The sequence below is a fragment of the Desmodus rotundus genome, chromosome 2 (genome assembly GCF_022682495.2).
Source record: "Desmodus rotundus isolate HL8 chromosome 2, HLdesRot8A.1, whole genome shotgun sequence".
NCBI classification, from domain to species: Eukaryota; Metazoa; Chordata; class Mammalia; order Chiroptera; family Phyllostomidae; genus Desmodus; species Desmodus rotundus.
Genome location: NC_071388.1, coordinates 2,738,232 through 2,750,873, shown reverse-complemented (window position 1 = coordinate 2,750,873; position 12,642 = coordinate 2,738,232). Strand labels below are relative to the sequence as shown.

Genomic DNA, 12,642 nt, shown 5'->3' with positions numbered 1-12,642 from the left:
TGGAGATTCCCTCTACTTCCTTATGAGCTCAGATCTATTCTTAAAAGGCTGCACATGCCCTGGCTGTGTGGCTTGGTGGGTTGGAGCATCAAGCCTTGCACTGAAAGGTCGCGGTTTCGATTCCCGGTCAGGGCACACACTTAGGTACAGGCTCAGTCCCCGGGGCAACAAATCAATGTTTCTCTCTCTCTCTCTCTCTCTCTCTCTCTCCCCCCCCTCTTTAATATCAGTAAATGCATCCTTAGGTAAGGATTTTAAAAAATGAAAGGCTGTACATGATAGTTTATCCCGAACGCCAGGAGGTTTATACACAAGTGTCTCCAGGTTACGTGGTTCATAATATACCCTGTCATCTTTCCATGTCCCTACCGAGGTGTGACAAGTCTTCCTGGCACTGTGTTTACAGCTTGAAGATGATGTTTGGTTGCAAGGAAGAGGAGAGAGAAGAGAGGGAAAGAGAACACTCTTCCACTTAACACCGAAGGGGCAGGGGAGCGTGGTGGAGGGAGAGTCACTCCCTGCACCTCCCCTGCCGAGGGGCAGTGCGGGTCTTCACTCCACACCCTCACCGCCCTCCCGGGTGCAGGCCCCCAGCCTGGCTGCTCTAAGGACCCGTCTCTCGTCCCGTGAGGGTGGCAGCCACTCCTCAGGCCTCCATCCCCGAGTTGAGTGGTTGTGTGGCCCTATCCAGTCCCAGGGTGGTGCTAGTCGAAATGGGATCGGGCTGCCAACCACTGAGGACAGGAGTGGGGTGCGGTCAGGTCTGGGGGAGTCGTGCCCACTTTTGCCTGGCCCTTGGGTCTCCTGGGGGCTCCCCTTCACAGTCACACCTCTCTGGTAGAAGAACGAGTTTAATCACTGGCTGCAGCTATACTCCCTGTGCCCGAATTCTCAAACAGCCCAGCGTGGTGCCCAGGCTCCCTGCAGGTAGGAGACTGCTGGCAGGCCAGGAAAGCAGCTGTGCTCCCGGGGGCTGGCAGGCCTGGCGCCGTCTGCAGACCAGCCTCTTTGTGGTGAGGTGAAACAGCTTCCACGTTTGGGGGGCAAGTGAGGGCTGCTCTGACCCACTGTCCTCCCTAACCTGTGGCTGAAGCGCGGGTGCACGGCTCAGGCAGCGACAACGAGGAGAGCTCACGGTTCTGGAGTTCTCTGTGTGCCGGGCACTAACCCAGTGTTTACATAGGTCATCTCCTCCTCTCAAAGTATTCCAGTCCCCACTCTTCGGGTGAGGACACTGAGGCTGCAAGAGGCTCTGTGACTCGCTCGCAGTGACACAGCTAAGTGATAACGCCAAGGCTGGAAGCCCGTGAGCCTGACTCATGTCCTTGACTGGTGTTCTAGATGTGAGTATTTGTCACTCACTGATCCTGGACTCTAAATCACCTCTCAGGCATGCCATGTCCTGCCTGGGGGGGAATCATTCCTGCCCTGCCCCTCTCCCCCGCCACTTCATGGGTAATGTCTCAATGGCCCCTGCAATGGGGGCGGGAGCAGGAGAGGGATTCACAGAGATCCTGCCTGGTGGGATCTCCCAAGACCCCCTTCTCATGCCTCTCCCTCTTCCAGCCACCAGGGCCCCCGGCCCCAGCCCTCAGAGGCAGTGGCTCCCAGATGCTTTGGCCTGCCTCTCTCCTTCCAATGCCCTTTGCCCCTCAGTCTTCTCCCTCAGCTCTGACCTGGAACAAACCTAGACAGTCCCTCCTTCATTTTCCCAGGCTCCTGAAAAGGCCTTCCTTTCCCTGGAACCCCAGAGCAGGAAGGCCCCAGCTCCCCTTCGGGGGCAGAGGTTTCTCTAAGAGAGAACGGAATGGATTCTTGGGGAGAGGGAGGGTTCTTTAAATGTATGAAATAGGCCTTTTGGTGATAAGGGAGGCCTTGCGGCACCAACCACCTGCAGTGGCTGTGTTTCAAACCTAGAATTAGAACGTCACCCTCAGGTAGGGTGTCCCGAATACTCCCTGTCTAACATCTTGGTCTCGGTTGGGCCTTAGATGCTGCTCTTGCTTAATGACTTCGGGGCAGAGGTCACATAAAGCAGGCTAGGGCTGGCAGGGGACTGCCCAGCCGAGCGTCCTCCCAGGCTCCCGAGCACAGCCTTCAGCTTCGCCAGGCCTTCCAGCAGACCCCAGCTCTGCTGGGTCTTCATCACACTGAAATGCTGCCGAGGTCCCTGCCAGCCAGCCAGCCTTGCTCAGTCACAGAATGAGGGAGGGACATCAACTCCTGCAAGGCCCTAAAGCTGAGGGAGAACCTACAGAAGACAGCAGAGATCACAGTGGGCCTGGAAGGAAGGCTACTGGGCCAGGAGCCTGAGGGCTTACAACCCACCCTGTCACCCAGGGTCAGAGTGGCATGGCCTTTGGCTCTGTGTCTTGACTGGGAGAAGCAGTGGGATTAGATTTCCTTGTTGGGCTGAAGCCGGTACAATCTTAAGCACCCTTCCAACCTGTGACTCACTCAATCTTCACAGTATCTGCCATTTGGTAGACATCGTCACACTCAGCTCTCCCAATAACCCGTGAGCTGGCTTTCACGAACATTCTTCTCAGAAATGGGGAGAGCATGTGCCGAGGTGCCAGAGCAGGGGGGGAAGAGGAAGGCCTTGGATCCAGATCAGTCACCCCAAAGCTGACATTCTTTCCTGCCCATCACTCGGCCCCTGGCACCCGACCCGCTTACCCAGAGTGCTCAAAAGGGAGAAAAAGGCACAGACGGCCGCACCAGGGTGGAGACCCTGCCCAGAAAGTGGGCAAAACGGCCACAGTGACGGCCCGCTACACGGCAGCCTCCAGCCATCAACCACAGGGCCCAGGCCCACCTCGAAATCGGCTCCCATTTTGTCCGCACACAAACAAGAACCCCACCGCCCGAGAGATCACAGAAGAGAGGGAGGGGATAGACACGGAGAGAACGGAGCAGGACCGAGACGCCCTATGGGCAGAGAGGAAAAACGATTCAAAGGCGGGACACACCAGGGCAGCGGCACGCCGGCTTTCAAATGGTGTCTACACTCTTCCTGGGAGGGCCGTGCGCAAATGCGTCTGCCTCCGCGGCAACGTCACGGCCCTGTTTTGCAAGCAGAGACAATATTTGTGCTTCGTGGGCTCCACAGTGGTGTTTTATACACAGCCTCACCTGGCGGGGCTCCTGTCCCTGAGATGCAAATTACCTGGCTCATGGGGGAGGGGTGCATGGGGAGGCAGGGGGAGGGGGGCAAACGTGCTCCCAGGCCACACTCTGGCTGACACGGCTGGGCGTGATGGATGCTGCCCGCCCTGTTGCCTAGCAACCCAATACCCTTCAAGAAAATCCTGCAGTCTGGCTGGCTCACAAAAGCAAGCAGGGCTGGTTGAGCACGGTGCTGGGAATGGAGAGATAATAATGGTTTTATTCCAGTTATTAACAATCACTCTTCCTGCTTTCCTGCAGACATCAACAGGCCCGGAGGGTCCCCAGAGCCCTGCGCCGGAGTGGGGCTGGAAAAAGCCCAGGGCGCTGAAAGTGCCTCCCAGTCAGCCTCGAAAGTAGTGGAATTTTACTGGCTGGTCGCACGATGCCCCTTCCGGGCTGGGCCTCCGCACAGAGCAGGGAGGCGTGACTCACAGCATACCTCCAGATAGCTGTTTGTCAGCCGGCCATGAGTCATGCTTTCTTTTCCCTCAAAACCGAAACACTTGACATTTTCAGATAGGGTTGGGGGAAGGTGTTTAAAAAGAACTTTTTTTAAGTCACCGTGTGGCTTTGTGGGCAAGTGCAGAGGTGTGTGGGAAGAGGTGAGTCACGGCCGTGCAAACAGGTGAACAGGAGGGAGCCAGGTCCTCCACCGTCAGTCCCCACGGGAGCCCAGCCACCACGTGTGTGTCAGGTGGAAACGGGCCTTCCGGGCTGTCTTACCGGGTGACACCCGCAAAGGCTGGAGCCCTGGCCCTTGCTCTGCCGCCCGCCCCAGCTTTCCCAGCAGCCTGCGCCCCCAGGAAAGAAGTCTGCTGCACCCCGCATGGCACAGTGGGCAGCAAGGCTTTAAGAAAAACCCCGCAGGCGCTGGGAGAAACGGGGACCCTGAGGTCTCAGGTGGGAAGGGAGAAGGGCAGAGGCAACCAGACGCTGTGCCAGAGCAGCTGGGTTGGCCGGGCCCCCGGGTCCCAGCCCCGATTTGGGCCTTAACTAGGTGTGTGGGGAGCCCCTGCTTCTTCTGCAGGGCCGCACGCAAGTCTTGCCCTCCACACAAAGCCCTCAAACTTTCAGATTTATTCTGTGGGGGCTGAAAGAAATCTGAATGCTTTTCCTCCCACCTCCTAAGTTCTTCTGGCTGGGCTAATCAAATTAACAGAGACAAATTGACAGGAGAAAAATCAATGTTTTTAAGACATGTTCATGGGAAACTCACATTAGCACAAAAATTCCAAAGGCCATGAGGCAACATTGGGTATGTAAGAGTTTCTGGACAAAAGAAGGGGGGGACGGTATCAGGCTTCAGAAGTCAGAGTGGGGGACGCACAGGTCTCTGAGAAAGAGCAGAGGACACCCAGCAAGGACAGTTCTTAATACGTGAAACAGGAAGTCTGGGACTCGGAGGGCGCCCAGCCAATGGGCTCCCGCTCAGAGGTTAGCATCCTTAATTTGAATTAGGCTGATTAGGCTACAGCAACATCTGAGAAACTCTCCCTCCTGAAGCAGAGTTCTCTCTGTTCGAATCTCTTGGGCAGGAAAGGGGAGAGGGCCAAAAGTTCTGAGTCCCTTGTTTCTTAAAATACAGCTTAAAACCAATGCCCTTTTTTTTTTTTTTAAAAAAAAAAAAAAGGCAGCTTCAGGGTGAAAAACACTGGTTCCCTTCATTCACTTAGCACACTCCCCCCCCAAAGTCAGGCACTACTTTGTACACCGTGGTCTCATGTCAACCCAGCACCATCTCAGGTATACAGCAGGCTAACAGTGCATGCTGCCTATTGGTAGGAGAGATGGATAAATGAAAGAGTTAATTAACCAGTCTGATAACGAAATCAAATTAACCTCCTGGACCCCCTGTTCGTTCCCACGCTCAGCAGCAGGCACAGTCTGCTCCCAGAGAAGGGGCGAGGGGCTGGGGGTGCGGCTGAGGGCGTTTGGAATGTTCTCCAACCCCATGTCCTCACAGTGAGCTTTTTAAAAGGGAACCGGAGCTGCAGCCCACAGCACCCGCCTTGCTGGCCCCACACCTTGAACCTTGGGATGTTAAAAACAGGGCAAGCTAAGCGTTGGACTGGGCCTAAGCAACACGGCTTCCCAGAGCACTTTTTTTGCAAAGATAAGAAAGCAGTTGTTACCCCCACTGATGACTAGGGCATGAAAATTAAAACATTGTTTAGAATTGCGCACGTCACCACACTGCGTTGTCTGCACTCAGAGAGATGCCTTCTTTCTCTTGCTGGTTGTCCCCCTACCCATCTCAGAAACACCCCTGGTCTTTGTCAGCGCCCCACCCGACTCAAGGCCCACCCAAACAGCTATTCTTATTGATCTCCACAAATGCTTGTTGCCTCTCACTTCGGAAGGCCTTTTATTTTTAGGTTAGCATTATAAAGCACTATTAAAAAAAAAAAAAAAGTAGTGGTTATCCAAAGTGTTCCCAGAGTCTGGGATCCGGAGCAATTCTGCAGGAGAAAATCTGCGCCGACACAAAATATCCCCCGTCAGGCTGGCGGAAGGCCTGAAGTTTCCAGACTATGGGATTCTGCAGACTAAGACACTGAAGACCTTGTTAAAAAATGTAAATGCTCTCTTACAACCATCCCATATTAGTCTGTCATTAACCTCGAGTGCTCTAGTTAGGCTTATTACATCCACGTACAGAGTGTAAGGGACAGGGGAAGACAGGTAATTACTTTTCACTTTATTATGAAAACGCTCAGACATAACGAACTAAGGCGCCAGATAAGAACCGCGCGTGCTCGCCAGCCAGCTTCAACAATTGCCGTCCCGTACCAGTCTAGCTGCGCCCAGCTCCCCCGCAAATGGATTATTTATGGCAGTCCCAGACCCCCACCATTTCATCTGTGCCTATTTTAGCACTTAGCTGTAAAATACAAACACTTTTTTAAAAACATTACCATAATATCGGTACCATACGTACAGTAAAAGGTAATAGTAGTAATAATATAATTCCTTCATACCTTGAATACCTGGTCAGGAGTCAGTGATCGAACTTCCCTGATAGAACAGCTCAGGGTCGAGGGGAAACAGCACTAGGTTCGGACCGAGGCGGGCGCTGCTTCTAGAGCCGTCCTACCAGGGGAAGCGGGGCATTGTGGGAATTTCCCCGCTCTTTTTGTTTTCCAGTTTCACACGGGTCCAGAACAAATCATACATGGGAACAGACCTGAATGTAGACGCCAAAATATGAATGACTCTTCCTAGCGACCAATGACACCCGCCAGCTGTTCTGAAGACAACAGCTAGGTCTCCTCGCCCTGAGTGGCAAGACTTGATTACTCAACCCCACTGTCCACCTTGCCTGGTTGTGGAGAAGCCAGACGTGCTTGTCTGAGCTTCCGTCTCCTTGCATGATGCGGGTGGCAATAGGACCCACCCCACAGGACTCGAGAGAGAATTAAAGAATAAAATGCACAGGAAGCCCTCGGAAAAGCTCTTGCCACAGTAAACCCACAATGAACAGGAGCTATTGCATTGTTACTCCCCAGTCTCCTTGGAAACCGAAGCTGATGCCTGAAGACCCTAAGGGCCTCCCCACAGCCACCTCCTCTGCTGGACAGAATGCTGCCTCTCAGGTGTTTTAAGCGAGCGTTCCTCCAAGTGTGCTTTCCAGACCACCTGCGTCAGAACCGCCCCCAGCGATTCTCTTAAAAGGGGGCCGCTCAGCCTCGGGCAGTTCTTCCTAACACTAACGTTTGAGGACCACTGTCAGCCCGCCTGATGGTTGTGGAGCAACCTGCCCAACTGAAGAGAAAAGGGGGTGTCTGCCCCGAAGAAACAGTGGGGTGGCGCGGCAGAGGGCCCCGGACCTGGGGTCAGGAGGCCCAAGTGGAATGGAACTTGCAGCACCTCCCAAGAGGGCCACAGAGAGAGCCAGAGGGGGGCTGAGGATGGCAGGTGGTGGAACATTTCTCGGTAATCAATGAACGCATGATGCTGCTCGTAGTTTGATGCCAATTCCAAGAACGTAAATACAGAATTCCTCTCTGATGCGTCTATAAAAGACCGTGTGATCTAGTGATGTCGTGACAAAGGACATCGCTCGTGAGCATCTCGTCCATTCAGGCTTTCACAAATATTACCTGGGTATCAGTTCTTTGCCAGGTACGGTGCTGGCACAGGGGAGGGCAGGGAAGCAGTCACACCCTCTGCCTTCCGGAGCACGTGGAGGGCTCTGCCATGTCCGAGGACAAAGAAGGGACAGGGGGAAACGTCCAATAAAGCTCACAGAACTCCGGAACTGGAAAAGGACCTGAATGGTCTCCTTCTCAGACTCCCGCGCAGAACAGGTGAGAAGACAGACCCCACACAATGGTGGGGTAGCTGCCCCCGCGCCCGCCCCCAGTGAGTGGTTAGCTGCTGGAAAGGTGTGTTTTCCTTAGTTCCCAGAGCTCTTCCTACTCTGGCTGTTTTACCCTTTCCTGCACCAAGAAAAGCAAAGAAGCAAAACAAATACTGAGTGGCTCGTTCTGTGCCGTCAGAATGACTCACTGGAGTCAGCCGATGGCAACAAAATGCTTCCCACTTAATGCAGCGCTATTAAACATTCGCCTTCCACTCACTGGAAAAGCAGGTTGCAGACCAGCACGCAGAGCAGGACCTCGCGTGTGCCCGCACGGCGTCTGTGGGTGTGTGCGCACAGAGAGACCGCTGTACAGACCCAGAGGGCCCGTGACCCCTGAGGTGCAGGCTGCAAGGTCGTGGCTGCTTTCCATGTTCTTCTTTCTGCTCCTGGAACATCCTCAGCATTTTCTGAATCTTCTCCAACGAACCCAAACTACTTCCGCAGTGGAGAAAAAAGTCTATTTCAAAAATAACGTTCGGTTCTTTGTTTCAAGGTGTCTGTGGGTCTGCCTTGTCGTTTCGCTTTTTTTCCAGTTTTCCTGAGCTGTAATTGGCAGACGCCACTGTGAGTTTCAGACGTCGCAGAGCGTGACGGTGTGACGCTCATACATTGGGAGGCCATCGCCGCAATAGGCTTGGCGAACGCCCATCTTCTCATGGAGACGCAAGGAAAGGAAAAGGAAGAACACGTTTCTCCGTCTTTCCTCGGGCCCCACGGCGGCGGCGAGAACAGTCACCAGGCCGCACGCATCACAGGCCCAGCTCATTTTATCTTGCAGAGGAAGTTCGTACCCTCTGACCGCCTCCCTCCAGGAGTTTTGAGATTAGATCTAATCTCACGAGAGGTTTCTACCATCTTTTTGTCCAGCTTACACCCCAACATTAAATTCCATCTTTGTCTTCCAACGGGAGGGCGAGGCGTAGACAGCCTTCTGTTGCCAGATCCAGGACATTCCTCGGATGCGTCCGGGCAAAGACCAGCCCTTGTCCTGAGTGGAATCAGCCAGTCGGCAACATTGCCTGGGCCCTGCCAAGTCCCAGGAACTTCACTGTGCCCCGTGCCCCAAGGTCAAACCTGGGCCCCAGTCTTCAGGAACGTGGGAGCCCACTGCGGCGAGAAGACAGAAACGCACACGAAGTTCAGTAACACACTGGGGACAACGCGCGATACTGTCAGTGCTCTGTGTCTTGGGCCGGCAAGGTCAGTGCAGGGAGGGGCCGTGGGAGCCAAGCGGCAGATAGGAGACCGAGGACAACAGGGGGCCCCTGAAGGACTTTTGGAGGAAATAGCAGCAGATCTGTGTTTCAGGAACACTCCGACCTGTGGAATGTCCCATTGTCACATTTGATCAGGGAGAGACGGGGGAGAGGCAGGGAACCGATAGCCAGAAACGTCAAGTGCAGACCCGGGGTTTCAGGCCCAGCCACTCCCGGGCCACTTGGAACACAGCCCTTCTACTGGGACGCGTTCGTCACCGGGGCAATGAGACGGTTGTACTAGAATCTCTAAGCGTTTTCCAGCTGTCGGGCTCTTCGTTCCCGGGGACCCAGGTGAGAACAGTGAAGGTCGGTGACAGCATGTGGCCGTGGCCAGGACCGGAGGCTTGTACTCCAGCGGACACCTCCAGACCAGGTGGGACTACAAAGTCATCTTCCTCTTCAGCACCGACAAATAAATCAGATTTCCCCTGTTACTCTTATTTTTAGCCCCTTGGGAGGCTTAGCAGCAAATCTTTTCTTTTTTATTTTTTTTAACCAAGATAATACTTATGTGCCGTAAAACTCGCTCATTTAAAGTGCACGGTTTAGCGGGTTTAGTATATTCTCAGGGTTGTGCAACCATCACCACTATCGAGCTCCAAAATACGTTCATCACCCCGAAAAAGAAGCCCCGCGCCCCACGCAGTCACTCCCCATTGCCCCCTTCCGGGCCTTGGCCCCGCTAAGCTGCTTTCACCTCTGTGGGTCTGCGTCTTCGTGGGCATTTCTGGAGGGCATTTTGTTTGTTTTTGTTTTGTTTTTAAGTCTGGTCTCTTTATTTCCCTAGAGCAGCTTTTCAGGGATCGCTGATGAGGCCAGGGAAGGCCTGGGGGGCTCCAGGGGGGCCTGGCGTGGCAGCCAGTCTGATGCCTGCACACAGTGAGTCTTCAACAAGTTTGCCCTGGGAAGGCCTGTGGTGCCTTTTCCTGGGCTGCCCCCTCCGCCCTCGCTGGGGCAGCTCCAGGACGATTTGCCTGTGTTCTCTTTAGTCTCCGTGCACTTATGTGCCTCTGGGCAGTGGAGAGCTGGCTGTAGGTGTAGGGGCCCTCCGGGGGCGGGGGCGGGGGGGTGGGGTGGCGCAGGCTCTGTTCTGTGAGAGTCTCACCAGCTTGTGCCGTCTGCCCCCAGATCTCAGCAGACCGGTGATCAGACTACCTCGTTGAAAAAGCAGCCTTGAAACCAGGCCCACTGACGTCAGCTCCTCCCATCAGACCAGAGAGCGCCCGGTGACCGTCAAGAGCTGGGCAGTTGACACTTTTCTCCAAGTGGGACCCCGCCATGCAGCCCAGGGCAAGGCTGCCTGCAGCTCCTCTGGTGGAGTCATTTGTTGCTTCAAAAAACCCTCTCCTTTACAACTGAACTCAGCAGCGGCTCCGAGCTTTTCTGCCACTTGAAGCTTGTGCTGGGAGCCAGCTATGACCGGAGGACTAGGTCAGCCCCTCTGGTCAGTGGGAGGGCAGCGTGCCCACCGCATGCGACACTGCAGGCTCGGCTCAGAGCCTCTGGCCTGACGGTTTCCTACTTGGAGCCAGGCCCCTCGGCTGCTCCAGGGGGCGCAGCAGGCCTGTGGCCCCCGTGGGCCCTCGGCGCAGAACCCCGGACCCCTGGGGCTGCCTCGTGGACATTTCCTGTGAATGGAACACACAGTCCGAGGTCTTCCGTGACTGTCTCCTCTCGCCCAGTACGCTGTTTTTGAGGTCCACCCACCTGGTAGCACTATCCCTACTTCCTTCCTTTTTACGGCTGAGTAACACTCCTCGGTGTGGACGGGCCCATTGTGTCTGTCTGTCCATCCATGGACAGGCATTGGGGTGTTTCCCACTTTTCAGCATTGCAGGGAATCTTAGATTCTTGCTTCTCGGGGGACGAGCTGTCACATGAATGTCCACTACTTGAATTTTAAAAGGAGCGGAAACTGGGGGCAGAGGGAGTGCGGTCCCTCAAGCACAGCCACCCGCAGCTGCCACTGCAGACCGTCACCGTAGACTCGGCAGGAGAGACAGGACACTCCCACCTCCACAGAGCGTGCAGCTTCAAGCGAGAAATGCTGAGCTGCAAAGCTCATTCCATGGATTAAAAAATGCCACGGGACAGACGGACGGACGGCTGCCAGAGGGAAGGGGGTGGGGCAGGGGGGAGAATGGGGGAAAGAAGGGGAAGGGATTAGCAGAGAATGTATGTGACTGACCCGTGGGCCTGGACGGCGGTGCAGGGATGGACTGTGGGAGCGGGGCGGGGGGCGGGATGGGGGCATGAAGGAGGAAAAACTAGGACAACTGCAATAGAATAAACAAGAATTTTTTTAAATGCCACAGGATTAAGGGATTATCTTGAGCTTTCATGTTCTGCCAATGAGAGGGGGTTGAGCGTGTGGATTCCCAGGCACAAGGGTAGCCAGGTTGCAGCCCATATAGGGCCTGCCTCCCCGCCCGCAAGCAGCCAGTTCAGGCCCACGCACGGCAGAGCGCGTCTCCCTGTCCCCACCGTCTGCGCCGGCAATGTCCTCGCCCCGTCTGCATGAGCTGGGAACCACGAAACGTCACTGAACTGCCCACGTTCTCCTTACAATATAAGACCGCAGGTGACCTTGTCTCCCCTAAATCAAACAGAATTCGATGGAAGGTCAACACAGCTTCGATCTGGTGACGTGACATCTCAGAGTGTGGGTCATTCCAATGGGAGTGCAAGAGGGAAGCCCAGCCATCTGTGTTCTTCTTCCAGTCACTTCATGCACTTTCTGAGTGACCAGACTACCAGCAAAGGGGTGGAGAAGCTCCAGGTGGAGAGCTCTATCGCCAAGACGAGTCGGTTACTAAGCACCTACTCTGTGAGAGGCAGAGGGATGGGGTCCTTGGGCTCTTGGAATCTAAATCTAAATGAAGGGACGAAGCCACATCCTTGCCGCCCACCAGGAGCTGTGGGCGGAGAGGATGGGGTGGGGGAGGGGGCTGCGAATGGGCATGGAGCTTCTTTTTGGCCTGATGACAGTCTTGTTGGACTAGATCATGGTGACAGCAGACTTTGTCCTGTGAAAATGTGCATTTCTAAAAGCCGCTGAAATGAATATTTTAAAGGGGACATGAATTGCACGGCATATGAATTGTATCTCAATAAAATTTTAAAAATGGAAATAATAAGAATAACAGATCATCCCAGCAACAATAAATAAATAAATAAATAAATAAATAAAAAGTGAAAAAAACATGCCTGGAGCTAGGGTAGAATAGGTTTTCTTTCAAACATGAATTTTTCTGCTGAGCAAAACCCATAGCAAATGTCCCTGTGTGGCTGTCACCAGCCACACTTGCTGAAGCCCTCCCCTCTGTCCCCGCAGCATGGCCCGACCCCTGCAACCCCAGCCTCCCCTGGCGCAGCAGACAACTGAGTCCACAGGCTTGGGTGGAAGTTTTCCCTACCTGCCGTGCCCCTGGGGGGTGGGGGGGTGTTTCGGGAGAATGTGGCCTGGATCACGACGTGATGTGGAAATAGCTGCTGGCTGTGTTTTGTGCATTTTATCAAGTGTCGTTAACTTTGTATGAACTGGGACCGTGAAGGACACACTTCTAGAAGGTTGAAGTTAAATAATAATTTGACATCGGAAAACATTCTGTGAAAAAACTGTGTAGATGTAAATGCTTGTGAATAAAACTCATACTCTCCCACCTTCTAAAACAAGAAAAGGAAACGGAAGAACACAGCTCACCGGGGCTGTGAGCAGCAAGCTGCCTGGCACGGCTGCTGGTCAACACCCTTGAGCCCCAGGGTTGCACCAGGGCCACCGGTAGAGTTTGGGGCTAGATGAGCCCAGAGTCTTTGGGGAGACGCCAACGGGCTGGCCCGGTCATTGTG

At 54.4% G+C, this 12,642-nt stretch overlaps 1 long non-coding RNA gene across 1 annotated transcript; it reads left to right on the top strand.

Annotated features, from left to right (window-relative positions):
• Positions 1-8,430: 8,430 nt before the first annotated feature.
• On the top strand, positions 8,431-10,801 carry LOC128780338 (uncharacterized). The gene is made up of 3 exons (XR_008426262.2): positions 8,431-9,166; positions 9,581-9,672; positions 9,922-10,801. It is a non-coding gene; the product is annotated as an uncharacterized lncRNA (long non-coding RNA).
• Positions 10,802-12,642: the final 1,841 nt, after the last annotated feature.